Source organism: Notamacropus eugenii, chromosome 3 (genome assembly GCF_028372415.1).
Source record: "Notamacropus eugenii isolate mMacEug1 chromosome 3, mMacEug1.pri_v2, whole genome shotgun sequence".
In the NCBI taxonomy this organism is placed as follows: domain Eukaryota; kingdom Metazoa; phylum Chordata; class Mammalia; order Diprotodontia; family Macropodidae; genus Notamacropus; species Notamacropus eugenii.
In genome coordinates this window covers 414,304,277-414,316,283 of record NC_092874.1, presented here as the reverse complement: position 1 = coordinate 414,316,283, position 12,007 = coordinate 414,304,277, and positions in this window count along the sequence as shown.

Genomic DNA, 12,007 nt, shown 5'->3' with positions numbered 1-12,007 from the left:
TACTGGGAATCAACAACAATGACAAGTACTTAATAGGCACTTATTATGTGTCATGCATCATGCTAAGTGCTAGGGATACAAAGACAGCAATATAGGCCCTGCCCTCAAGGAGCTTACATTCTAATGGAGGAAACGTAATAGCTATGTACATATAAGATAAATATAATTATGGAGATAGAGATAGATAGAGACATAGATGGTAAATGTAAAATAATCTCAGAAGGAAAGCTTTGGAAAGAGTATATTAAGCATACCTCAGGCACCTCAGCATTTATATTTTGAATTTTAAATTAATAACTTGGTATTCTGGTTTAGTAGTAATTATAACTCATATGTATATAGTATTTTAAGGTCTAAAAAATACTTTCCTCAAAATAATCCTATGAAGTAGATCAATATATCAATAATTTGTGATCTTTTAGGTATGGGAACTTCCTGGGTTTTTTTTCCTTTCAACTCTATTCTTGGCTTCTGAATTTCAAAACTATCTGTCTAATCCTGGAACTTCCCTCCACATCTGAAGGCTCTTTGCCCTATGTAATGTTAATGGGATTTAAGATATTCCCCACCCACTAATAAGCCTCATGTGGAGTCCATTAAGGGAAGCTTGCTTAGAGAAGGCTTGCTTGTAGGAAGGCCTTCATACCTTTTGCTAATTTCTAGTTAGACACTGAGTCATAGGGATTGTGAGGCCTTCTAGCTCTGAGAAGTGTATGTACACTCCAAGTTGGTATTTTGCTTTGGGTACTCCCTTATGAGAAGGACCTAGTCAAGACTCTGAATAGCCTTATGTTCAAGACCCATCCCCCACTGCTCAGATGTAAAGGCTCTCTCTATCCAGTGGTGTATATAAAGTAGATAGCAATATTGCACTGTTTCAGGCAGTCAGATCCCTGTCTGTTGGTCTTTATGCTAATTTCTCTGTATTTTCTCTGAAGTTCAGGGTGCTGACTTAACTAAATATAATTAAAAAAAGATTGTTAATACCTTAAAAGTTGCTTTGATTAAGATAAACAGATCCAAGAACCTGTGCTAACAGGTCATCCAGGGTGTGTGCCAGGGTGATTGTGCCCTGGAACATCAAACTACCCCTACTGCTTCCTCAACCTGAAGGAAGTCCCAACCTCTGTAAGGCCCATCTTCTTCTCCCATTGGTGAAGTTCTTTTTGGAGCCTCCATGTGGGGACAGACCCAAGGTAACCTTTATTCACCCTTTGCCCTATCCCTAGCTGTCCCCTCACTATCCTTCCTCTGCTTCGCAGGTGTCCCTTGTCTTCTTCTATTAGCAGGTAAGCTCTTTGAGGACAGGACTTCCTTTCTGCTTGTACAAGTATTCCCATGGTTTAGCACTGTGCCAGGCACATTGTAAATAATCAATCCATATGTCATTCTTCTTTCTAATAAGAAAGTAGTATGTATAATACTGTATGAGAAAGTTCCAAGAGAGTCAGAGAGTCTAATTGACTTACCCAGGGTCACACAGCAAGTAAGTACCAGTGACAAAAAATGAGCCCAGCCCTTCCTGACTCTAGATTTTATCCCAATACATCACACTGAGTCTTTGAGGTATGTATTTGCTAGTATTATTATCCACAAATGAGAAAACTAATATTCAGAAAAGTGAAATTTACACAGCTAATGAGTGCCATCACCATTATTTTAAACCCAAGTCTCTACCTCCAAGTCCAGCCCTATTTCCAACGAGCCACACTAATCAATCTCTCAGGAGCAGGTTAGTACAGACCCATTCTTCAGATCCTGATCTCCTTTGGAAAGAGTTGAAATGGAGACCCTAAACCAGCAGAGCTGTCATTCAGTCAATCATCAGGTTGTTGTGTTTGTCCTTCATTCTCGACGTAGACCATGACATCAAGATGATGACATGACTTGCAGTTGACTTTGATTTGAGTGAGGGAGGGCTGTGCAAAGTCACCAACCTCACTTTCTTCTGAGCCACCTGGGTCCAGTGGCCAGGTATTCATTAGAATGGCTGGAGATGGCCCAGGATGCAGTGTGAGACCCTGGCCCTTCAGGCTAAGGTCTTATAGCATTTATTAAATACATTATCAGAACTTTGATACATAGCAACATTTCCATATTTCAGGAGGCAAACTGTCTTTAATACTGTCTTTCAACTTCACCATCTAGTAGTAGTTTAAGCTTGTCTTTACCCAAGCGCCTCCACTGGGCCAATTCTTAATGAGTCACAATCTTCCTGATGGACACAAGTAGCCTGTGTCTCCAGAAAAAAAAACAGTTTTATTGGCAAGATAACAGAAGGAAAGTATCTTATTTCAATGTTTGAATTATATTCATTGTCAAGGTTTTCAGTGCTGGCAGAGATTTCAAAAGACTAAGTCAAAACAGTCAAACCTGTTTATACATCTAAACACACACACGCACACACACACACACACACACACACAAACATGCATACACAAATTTAAAATTGACAACAAAAATACTTGCCACATTCAAACAGCTATCATAGTCTTTACCTTGTGATAAAGTACCACCTCTGGCCTTCCAATTAAGTGCACTAATTTCATTTCTCCATATTTCCTGAAAACACAATTTTTTTTTCATCCTTAAGACCTTAACACTATCTATGTTTTGTTTCTTACTTTTTTTCAAAACATTTTACTGTAGGAAACAAAATGCCACACATTCTGCAGCACTGTGTCTTACAACAGGGAAGAGAGCATAGACACTGAAATAACCAGGTATTACAAAAACAAATTACATTAGTACAGTGTGGAAGTCTTTTTTTTTTCCTTTACAAGCTTCTCAAGAAACAGCACACTGAGTAAAAAAGATCTCTCACCTACCAAAGAAATATTACCCTCCAATTATCAGAATAAAGAGCATGACAGTTCATTTCCAGTTATGTAATAACAAGACCTCAAATGTACACACTGTTGTTCTTCCTGGGAACTGAGAAGCACTTGGATATGTTATTTAACATATTCTCCCAAGAAAACAATAATTGATATTTTTAATCGTTTCTTGTAGATGAAGAAATTGTTTGTCCTCAGAGAGTCTTCTCTATATATAGTCACATTAACTAGCCAGTAATAAGATTTAAAATAAACAAATAAAGAGAATAAAACTAACTTCTAGAAGAGAATATACACATACGTGCAGGGTATTCCAAAAATCTTAGCTGTTAGAGCTTTACTAGCATCAAACTGCACTAAGATTTTTGGGACTCTGTGTGTGTGTGTGTGTGTGTGTGTGTGTTTTGCAATCTGCTTCTCTGGACAAAGGTACCACTATATGAGTAACCACAGCAATGGAGAAAACATTTGTTTATGTTAGTGTGGTATGTATTATTATATGTAGATATGTGTGTATATATGTGAGTACGTGTGAATCCTGTATGTATACATATATGCGTATACCATACACCTGCATATAGAGGGTTTTCCTCAAAAAACTTAGGGCAATTTAAAGCCATTAGGATTTAAAAGACTTTTAGAACAACTTGTATAGTGCAAAATGGGTTTTAATTCTTAAAACGCACCCTAACTACAAAATGGTTTCCAGACAGCATTTTTCTGTTCTTTTCCTTTGTTCTTCCTTTGCTTTGTGTTATCTTTTTTGACAGAACATAAGGGGAAGGGACAGTAAGGAAAAGCAAGGGAAGAAGCATTTATTAACTGGCCTACTATGTGCCATGCACTGTACTAAGTGCTTTATAAACATAACCTCATGTGGTCCTCACAACAATCCTGTGAAGTAGGGCTATTGTTACATCCATTTGGCAGAAATTTTGACGGAGATTAAGTGACTTGCCCTAGAGCCACAGTATTGTTAATGTATTTTTGTATATTGGGTTAATATATTTTTGCTTAAGGGAAGATCTTTCCCATCCATTGATAGGGGCCTGTGATCTGCTTAAGTCACATGGAAGCCTGAGTTACATGAGTCTAAGTCACATGGAAAAGGAAGGGGTGGAGCAGGAAGGGTAGAACAGAAAGAGGCAGGGCTAGAACAGAGTTGAGTGGAAATTGGTCAGAGCAATCAGAATTGAGGGAGAGAGAAAGCAGGAAGCTGGTCAGTGTGAGTGGAAGAGTTTGTGATTTGGTTAAGGGAGCTGGTTTCTGGGAAGCCTAGCAGGGGGAAGACCCAAGGCTGGTGTTACTCTCTGCATAGTTATTATGTATATATTTCTTTGTTACTTTGTTACTTGTTTGGCTTTCTGGTATCTGAATAAATGTTTTGGTTCTGTCTTCCATGTGGAGAGTTGTATTTCACGATTCAGAATTGTGCTGGTATGGTCATAGCCACCATAGGCACTGTGAATATTACATTGGCACTACAATCACACAGCTAATAAGAGTTGTCTGAAGCTGGATTTAAATTTAGGTCTACTTGACTCCAGGCCTGACATTTTATCCACAGTATCTATCCGAGCGAAGATATGAACTGTTCTCCTCTCCCCCGCCACCCACTTTTTTTGAATTCCCCAATCCCTATCATAATCTCTGGCATATAACAAGTACTTTAAAAAATGCTTGTTAATTAATTGTTCATTGATTGATTAGTAAGGCATCAAAATTTTCGCTGAGAATTTGTATTTTCTTACAATAATATTCTGCCTTTATTCATGATACTTCAATAGTTATTTAGGCAACTAGCATATATTAAGCTCCTACTAAATGCCAGACATTTGATGACATCAGCATTTCTTTAGAAACCTATCACCGCATTCTTGCCAGATGGGATACTTGTGCCCAGGTGAGATCTATTCAACATGATGTACTGGAGGCTTCCTTGTAGGTCTTCTTACATTTTGTGTGTGCCAATGCAACACTCAGGCTACCCATGTGTGACTGGTCACTCTAAGTACATGGTCAGTAGACTACTTTTCTTTGCATACATTTCCTTGATAATATTTCATCTGCTACTTCTTGCTTGCAGGTCATCATTGGAAATGTGTTATAGCCTCACTTTTGCTCACCTTATGTCTCTTCGGCGTCCTCTGATTCACCCACAACTTTGAATCTTCAGAGATGGTGACATTCTAAGATTCACAACCATATATCACATGTTTAATTAAAAATTTAAAAGATAAGTTTGGGGTTTGACAGTTTTGTTTTTGTGCACAGAGAAGCAGCTTGGAATCACTGGAAGCACCACATCATGTCCCATCCAGGCCACTCTCTTCCTCCTGTTAAATTCAGAGCCCAAAGCTATGTCCTTAAATGGACTATTTTAGTGGTCCAAACATTGAACTGCATTTCTTGTATTCATCACATTTCATGCATTTATCACTTTGTCTTCCATGAATTATTAATTCTATCTCCTTAAAGTAAACATGTATTTCATTGAAGAAGTCTTATAATAATTCTGGGACCCAACCAGTGCAAACTCATCTGTAAACAAGAGTATCTATATGACCTCATCCCTCTACCTTTTGGATTTTGTTCAAAACATCCTCATTGACAGTGGTGGACAACTGCTGAATTTAGAGTCAAAGAACCTAGAATCAAATTTTCTCTCTGCTACTCACAATGTTACTTTGGACAAGTCACTTAATTTCTTTGAGCCTTAGTTCCCTCACCTGGTAAATAAAGGAGTGGGAATCCACAATCTCTCATACTCCTTCTAGTTCTAATTCTATGATGTTATGACTTTTGATAAGTACATACTTCCTCATTTTATGATTTGCTACATGATAATCAGAAAGCTATAAAATAATCATCATTGTGATTGCAATTATCAAGAAATCTTGGATGATCTTAGCATATACATGAGAAAGTTCTGGTTGGATTTGAGTCTCAGGCTGCCTTTTGCTCAAATTAGAGACAGCTAGATTACAAAGTGGAGAGAGTTCTGGGCTTGAAGTCAGAAAGACAAGTTAAAATTTTGCCTCTGGGGTTGGAGTCAGGAAGATTTGGGTTAAACTCCTGCCTCACACCCTTACTAGTTGTGTCATCCTAGGTAAGTCATCTAAACTTTCTCGGCCAAAGTTCCCTCACCTGTAAAATGAAGAGGTTGGCTTTGATGGCCCCTGAGATCTTATTTAGGAAGATAGGTGGTGCATTGATCCTGGAGTCAGGAAGACCTGAGTTCAAATCCAGCCTTACATTACTGTGTGATCCTGGACAAGTCACTTAACCCTGTTTGCCTCAGTTTCCTCATCTATAGCTGGGGTAGAAAATGACAAACCACACTAATATCTTTGCCAAGAAAACTCCAGATGAAGTCAAGAAGACTCAGACAGGACTGAAACAAGTGCACATCAACAATAAAATCTTATTAAACTCTAAATCTATGATCCAATGAAAGTCTATTCAACAGGAATTTATTAAATACTTAGTATATACTGGGATATGTATTATATGTGTGTATATATACATACATGTATGTATGTATGTGTATGTGTGTACACATATGTACATACATGTGCGTGAGAGTATGTGTGGGTATATGTATGTATGGCACTAGGCTAGGTACTGAGGATATAAAGGCAAAATAAACACCCCATCCTCAATAAACTTATACTAAAGAGGAGGGCATATAACATCTAAACAGATAAAAAATTCCATCAAAAAAAACCAGCAGGTTCTTTTATTCTCAGCACCTTCCAGTCAATTACGTAATGTGCTCAGATGTAGAAAATCATTTTCAGCAGGAGTTGTTATATAGAAAAATTGAAAAAAATTGATTATGGCATCTTTGAAAGAATTGGACTCCCCAATTAAAAAGGTAATTATTTTCATTGACATCTAATTTGGCATTAAACCTACAGAATAAAATTAACCAATATCTTGGGTAGTAAGAATGTCAAAGACTTTCTTATTTTTTTCAGTATCTCATACTGAAAGCCCTCTTTAATCAACTTAATACAGGAAAAATATACTTTGATTTGAGAGTGGAATGCTGTCAGACCCAAAGAAAATGCATTTTTATCATCATGGATTAAGCTATGCCTAGCAAACGGGTTTGGCCCACTCTGTGTGAATGTGCTTTTCTTTTCTCCACTAATGGACCTTCTGATTTTAGCAAAGCTATTCAGCAAGCCACTTAACTTATTTAATCAACACATCCCAAACTTTGACCTTTATGATTTATTATTTGTCTTAGAAGCACTTTGGTCACAGGTATTGGAGCTTGAAAGAAACATAGCAATCATTTAACTCAAATCTTTTTCAGATGAGGAAATCCAAAACAGCGAAATGACTTGCCCATCATTACTCAGGCAGCAAATAATAGTCATGATTTGACCCCAGATCTTCTGACCCAAAACCCAGGGCTCTGTCTAGTATTATTATATATTATTCTTCTCTGTGCACTCTATAATGCAATTTCATTGGTCTATTTATTATTTCTTGAATATAACACCCCATTGTCCACTTCTGTGTTATTGTACTAGCTGTCCCCCATGCTTAGAATGCTCTGCCCCCAGGGAAGAAGCAGCTTCATGGAGTATGACCCCCTCATAGTTGAGAAGAATGTTATCCATATACTTAAGAAAGGAGTAGATTTTGGAAGATGAGTTTAGCTTCCTACCCAGCAGAGACCCTGGATCTAAAAGGATCTATATCAGAACTCTAAAAAGAAAAGAGGAGGAAAAAACAAACTTCTAAGCTATGGGATACTAAGAGTTGTTGGTTAGCCTTTGCTATATGTGTATCCTACATAAGTGCTTCACTACCATTGTACTCTAAGTTTGAACCTACTCTTTCCATAGATGCTGTGTGAATCTGGGAGAGTATGTCCTAGGTTTCATTGAGAGAATATTTTATACCAATTGCCTTTACTAAATGTAATCTTAGCAAAAGTCTTTTATAAAAGTTAGTGAGTTATACGGTCTGATTGTAAACGGGAGGAATGTTGATGAGGACTTGTGAGCTACAGTAGCAGTAATAATCATCGATAATTTTAACCACAGAAGCCTGCAATCTGCAACGCTGCAAGTGAGATTCGGGAAGTAGCTCAGTGGAATGTCACACAAACATAAGTATATCTTAATTAAGTGCAGTGCTACTTTGCATATCCACCGTACCCTTCTGGCTATCCTATTTCTTTGAGTAAAACATACTTTTCCAGAGCTATATTCTGCAATATAGGTTTTTCCACAGAAAGCCATTTGAGGAAGCTTGTATGTTTAGCCTGAAGAAAAGGAACCTTAAGGGAGGAATGATAGTTGCCTTAGAGTATCTAAAATGTTGCCATGTGGAAGAGGGACTGTTTTGTTTGTCCACTGAAGAGATATCAAGGAGTAATAAGTGCAAGTTAAAATGAGAGTAATTTAGGCTTGCTATAAAGGAAAATATCTTAACAATTAGAGGTATCTCAAATTGAAATGGGCTGCTTTAGGAGGCAGTGTGAGCCTTCTAACTAGAGATCTTCAAGCAAAGGCTTAATCCCTTGTCATGTACATCTTTGCTGGCTCTTGTTCTGGTGTAGGTTGGACTAAACGGTCTCTGAGGGACTCAGCTCCAAGCTTCAGGGATCCTACTACAGGAAGTCCAAGGATGAAAAAATTATTCCTTATGAATTCCTGCCACTGTTCTATTCCTTTTGAGCCTTCACGGTAATAAGATATTTAGGATGGGCTTTTGCTCAGAGTAATTTTACATTAGGGTAGCTAAGTGGCACATTGGACAGAGCACCTGGAGAAAGGAAGACTCATCTTCCCAAATTCAAATCTGATCTCAGACAATAGTGGGTAAGTCACTTCTCTTTGATTGTCTCACTTTCCTCATTTGTAAAAAGAGCTGGAGAAGGAAATGGCAAGCCACCCAATATTTTTGCCAAGACAACCCAAAATGGGGTCATGAAAAATCAGACAGACTCAAATGACTGAACAACAATTTTACATTAATATACAGGCTCTCAAAAATCTGCTGTGTAAGTAGATGACATTTACAAAGTTGTTCTAACTTCAAGGTCTTCTCCATACAGTTCATTGTTATTAATTGATAAATGAATGAATAGATTATTGATAGCCCTACAATGACTGTGTAGCATAGACAATGGTTTGGAACCATCATATAGAGAGAAAGTATTTAATTATGATGAGATTAGCCAAGTAGTCAAGAAAACTGTACAAGGCTAATTTAAAGTGATTTAGTGGCTGTGTGATCAATGGTAAGTCACTTAAACTTTCTCAGTTTACTAATCTGTATGTGAATGATAATTCCCACAAGATGTATACGTTACATGATTATTATTATGGTGAAATGAGATGATGCTTTGAAAAGCCTTACATTATCACAAGAATTTCAGTTATTGTTATTACTATTACTTTTCCTGGCATTGGAGGAGGGAGAGAAAGGGGGGAAGGGAAGTAAGAGGGGAAAGAGGGGAAGGAGAGAGAGAAAGAGAGAGAGAGAGAGAGAGAGAGAGAGAGAGAGAGAGAGAGATTTACTGTTGGATGAAATGGGCTCTGCAAAATGGTCCACCAGACTTTTCCCAAAGAACGGGCTCAGAAGAGTCAATGAGGAATAGCCAGAGTATATTACAATATATGAAGATCTCTGTTATTAAAAGCCCCAGGAAATAAGCAAATGTTGCTATTATATTTATTCAAGGAGATATCTTCTTCAAAGGAAATAGAATTCCAGACCAGCCTCTGGATTGCTAAGATTTATGCATGTATATACATAGATAAATAAAAGAACAAAAGAATGGAAGAAAGGTAAAAGGGAAGGGAGAAAGTATAGGGAAGGAAGGAAGGAAGAAAGGAAGGAAGAAAGGAAAGAAGGAAGGAAGGAAGGAAGGAAGGAAGGAAGGAAGGAAGGAAGGAAGGAAAAGAGGGAAGGAGAAAGAGAAAGAAAGAAAGAAAAAAGAGAGAGAGAAAGAAAGAAAGAAAAAGAAAGAAAGAAGGAAAAAGAAAGAAGGAAAGAAAGGAAGAAAGGAAGGAAGGAAGGAAGAAAGAAAGAAAGAAAGAAAGAAAGAAAGAAAGAAAGAAAGAAAGAAAGAAAGAAAGAAAGAAAGAAAGAAAGAAAGAAAGAAAAAAAAAATTATGTACAGCCTGAGAATCCCTTTGTTTCATGTCCTAAAATCTAAAATTTGGGGGCACTTTTCTAAGGTGGGATCACCTAATTCTGTATATTTCATTAGGTGGCTTTCTATTTTCAGGTGGAGCAAAGAGCAGCAGGCTAAGTTTTATTTAAAAGACTTTTGGCTCATTATATTTCCTTCCTCCAGGGTCCCCTTGGACTCTACTCTCAGTTTACAATGACAGGAGAGCTTTGCAAGCTTACTCATTTTTCACACCATCACTTTCTGCTCTGTTGGTTACTGTCAGGCTGCCTTGAAAGATGGTATGATGCTTCCTACCCATTCTCCCCCATCCTTCCTGTGGACCCATTTTAAGAGCCAATCTGGATCACCTGCCAACATTTTGTTTTTGCAGATATTCATAGAATCTCAGAAGTGAAGATGACCTCAAAAGACATCCATTTCATGACTGAAATACAATTTCCCAAGTATAGTCTACTCGACAATAGATCCTCCAGCTTTCTTTGGAGACCTCCTGGAATAGAGTGGATGAAAGGAATAATTAAAGAAAAGCAGTCTGGAACCAGATCATGAAGGGCTCTAACTTTGTCCTAGAGGCAATAGGAAGCCATTAAAGATTTTTGAACAGGGAGAAGAGACATGGTGAAACCTACGCTTTAAGAAAGATTGATTTCATGGCTCTGTAGAAGGGAACAATAGATGGAGAAGTAAAAGGAACCTTAAAGGCCAGATAGTCTAACTTCCTCATTTTATGGGAAAGCTGAAGTCCAGAGAGAGGCTATGGCTTTCCCAAGGTTTTATAGTTAGGAATTCAACCAGTTATTCAAGACCCAGATGAAATTTTACCTTTTTTTAGAAAGTCCTCTCTGACCACTGCCACAGTGATTTCTCCCTCTTATGAGTCTTTACTACTCAGTCTATCTGCATGATTTCATCCTGTATTTCAAAATTTCAATTTAATATTTTTAAATTTTTTAAATTATCCTTTCCTACACATACATTTTATATCTCCAAGACGTACATCCTAAAGAACAGACCCACACTTCTTTGTACCTCCATTGGCCCTAACAAGTGATGAAAAAAATAATTATTGAAATTTTTTAAATGACATTTGCCTTGTCCCTGCTTTCCTTCTAACTTATATTATTAAAATAACATTAAATCATAATAACAATTTGAGAGGTAGTGTGGCCCAGTGGATAAAGAACTGGCCTAAGAATTAGGAAAACTGAGATTGAGTCCTGCCTCAAATTCATATTAATTGTGTGACTCTAGGCAAGTCACTTAACTTCAAAGCCTCTGAAAACTCTCTAAAATTACAAATTTCAGGGTAGGTATGCACATGGTAAGAGGGAGTTTCCTCAACTCAAGTTCCCTATACAAATGAAATGGAGACAGGTCCAGACCCCAGCAAGATACATAAATAACAACTGACATTTACGTAGTGACTTCTAGTGAGAAAGTGTTTGCACACATGACCTCTACAATCCAATAGGACATATCTTATCGTTATTATTCACATTTATTTATAAGGAAACTAAAGCTCAGAGAAATTAAGTGACTTATCCATGGTCATAGAGGCATTAAATAGAAAACATAAATTTAAATTCAAACTTTTGACGAATTTTGTTGACATGGTCAATCAATAATGGGCTTTCAGTATTCACTAAAATATAGTTCCCTGTTCAGTGCACCCTATATTTTTTGTTGCTTCTGGGGACTTGGTATTTTCATTCAATGCAATTCTGTACTACTTGTCTAAGAATATTATTTTTATCACTAGAATATAGGTTAACCCTAACCCTTTTTATCTCTAAAATATAGGTATATGTGATCGTGCTCTGGGATCTCTGAGGAAATAATTTATTATTAAGTTTTTGATCATGATTGTTATATTGTATTGTAAATTCTATGGTGAAGCAATTGTTTCCTATCTTTTTGTAAAGGCAATGACCACTTCCTACATGTTTTATTGTGGGTTGATATTCTTTACTAAAAGATCTATGATTTCATTGATTTGCTGCTTGCT